Here is a 3,015-nt window from a genome sequence, read left to right as displayed (position 1 = left end):
ATATAATGCCTTTGTCTTACAAATTACCCATTTCCTCGCCATTTTCACGCCTATACATTGATTAAAAATTCTAATAGGCCGACGAAATCCCTGCAATTTTTACGAGTTTGAGAATATAATCGTTATTATAGGTAGATTCTCAACAATTTCAAGTAGAATATTGAATTTTCATAAGCTCCCTATTATGTTAATGAAGTGAGTCAAAATAAATTTTGTATTGTTTTTTTTTCCGTTGGTAAAGCTGTTGAAATTTGTACTTTTCAAATAATGATTAAAACTGACTGCCGAGGGCCACGATTGTGGGCTGAAACGTGTGAAACAACTTAATTGATATCAATTCACCTGGCCCTAAAGCGAACAACGTGCATCAACAATTTCTAAAAAATAATAACTTCTTGAAACACTTACGCTTGTTAACTTAAGTTAATTATTATCTCATTACAATTTAAAAGTGGACCAAAAGTGAAATTTTTTAGAAAAAACTGCAAATTACGAGAATTATTGCAAGATAATATTTTTATAAATAATAATAGCAATAATTTGTTCAAACACTTACTTTTATGAACTCGAAACAATTATTAATCCACCATAACTTAAAAAGTGGAAAATTGTATTATTTATCGTCCAAAAAATGTTCATATATCATATTTATACTTTATTAGATTGGAATTAATCTAATTTTCTATAGTTCAATGTTTTTCTTGCACATACTGATATACTTCATATAGAAATAGATATAAGTTGGAAAGCAATGGGATTATCTCCGCAGGGGACATAGCATCGAGGGCCTGAAGCAACTTCGAATCCAGTGAGGGGTAGTGTCGATGCACACTGGAAGGGGAAGGGTACACAGGTAGCCGTGGAGGAAATGATGACTGCCCAGTAAATACAGGATCTACCTTTGGAGACCCCTGACTTAGGGTGATTTTTAGAGAGATTATTTAAATCATCAACACGGGAATTTCCATGAAGACTTATAATTTGACATTAAATAGGGAATTTTTGACTTGGAGCGGAAGTTTTTAAAAACATTTTAATTCTGATTTATAAAAAGGGAACCTTAAAAAATCCGTTTTGCAAGTCAGATCTCGACAGTTCGAAATTTTTTTTCCAAATTTTGGAAAAAGGGATTTGTTATATTTTTGAATATGAATGTAATTGATACTTGGAACAGAAAATTTCCATAAAAAAATATAATTATTACTTTGGAACCGATATTTTCGATTAAGAATTGTAATTTTTAATTTGTAACAGCGAATTTCCAAAAAGAATAATAATTAAGACTTCTCTAATCAAAATCTCTGTTCCAAATCAGAATTCTGATGGCACACCCCCTAAACTTGTTCTATTTGGAAGAAAAATTAATACATATTTTTCTTTTCTTTTTACAATAATTTTAAAGTGTGGTCCTAAGGCCTTAAATCCTTAAACTGACCTAAAATTATTAAAATTAAAATAAAAAGTTTAATCTTTGCTTTGAGATATTTTCAAAGTTTCCAACACGTCGGGTTCAACCGCTACAAATTCTCAAAAATTGACACAAAAAAAAGAGTTTTTTAGACTTTGACCTTAATTTCCTCAAAATCTTAACATGATAGGGACTTTCTGAAACCGTATTCGTGTTCAGCATAAAAAAATGATCAAAAATGTCGATTCACTTTCCATTCACTTCGAAAAAGGCAAAAAAAAACGTCGTGTAAAAATGTCAATAACGTAAATTAATAAAAAATCAAGAAAGGTGAAGTTGATTTCAATGTCCTGAAAAATAAACGTATACACAAGAATGTTGTATAAGATAGGCAGACGTGTTAGTGAAGGCGCAGCTTTGTGGGACTTTATGAATGAAAGCGCATGTATGGAGTGCATCTTTGCGATTAATACTTGGTCATTTATCAGAGCCGCCTTCACAGTAGCGACAAAATTATCACTCTTATTGTCGTGAAAAGCACACACTATCGTTGTGGCCTTTCTTGTTAGATAACTCTTTTTCTTGAGAGTGATTTGTCTCGCGTTGATTGGCTACGGCTAATCTAATCTGACCGGTCGTTAGTAAGAACGTGTGCCCTGGGAGAGACGGTTTCGGCCTGCAAAGCATGAACTTGCCTTCCTCCCACGAAATGGATATGTAACCTTCATATATCATTTTCACGTAATTGCGGCCTGTCCTTGAATCATCATTGCACACACCAATTTATTCATTAGACAGACAAAACAAGGGTGTATACAGAAAAAAGAGATTTAGGGATAAAATGTTTGGTAAAAAGTTTCTCGACACAATGAAAGCAAAGAAAGCCTGGATTTTTCGGATTCAATCAATCGTTTCTTCACGGTAAGACAGGTTTATTGTGTTCAGGGAAAAAACGTATTTAATCTCGGGGGGGGGGGGGGCTATTACCAATTTTGGGCTATTTTCCCTTGTCCCTAATTAACGTAGCGATAGTCCGAACAGCTTCGCTAATAAATCAAGAATAATTAAAATTATTCAAATATGACACTTTCCTAGCCCCAAATGCTACTTCTCAAAACGTGGGGAATAGGGTCATTTTCCGCGAAAATATGGGTAATGGATAAATAAATTCTTTGAAATAAAATTAACGTATGTGTACGATATTGGATGTAATATAAAGCGCTTTAAATTCCTAAGATTTCAAGTCGAAATATATTGAATTTTCAACAAAATGTCTGCATTTTCAACCAAAAAAGATTTTCTTCCAAAAGATGGATCTTCAGCAACAAAAACTACATTTTTCCCCAAATAAAGTTTCATTAACAAACAAATAGTTGTATTTTCAAGCAAGTGAGACGAATTTTTAGTAAGGTAGTTGAACATTTAACGAAATAGTTCAATTTTTAAACCAAAGACACGAATTTTTTCGAAAACAGTTGGACTACTAATAAAAAATAGTTGTATTTTATTTTTGGGTTCTATTAATCCAGTTATAATTGAAATCAAAATAGGGATATCCAAAATAAGGAAAATAGTTATCTAAATTCGTAACGTAACTTCAAATGAGC

Source organism: Belonocnema kinseyi, chromosome 6 (genome assembly GCF_010883055.1).
Source record: "Belonocnema kinseyi isolate 2016_QV_RU_SX_M_011 chromosome 6, B_treatae_v1, whole genome shotgun sequence".
In the NCBI taxonomy this organism is placed as follows: domain Eukaryota; kingdom Metazoa; phylum Arthropoda; class Insecta; order Hymenoptera; family Cynipidae; genus Belonocnema; species Belonocnema kinseyi.
Note: the sequence above shows the minus strand (reverse complement) of the source record.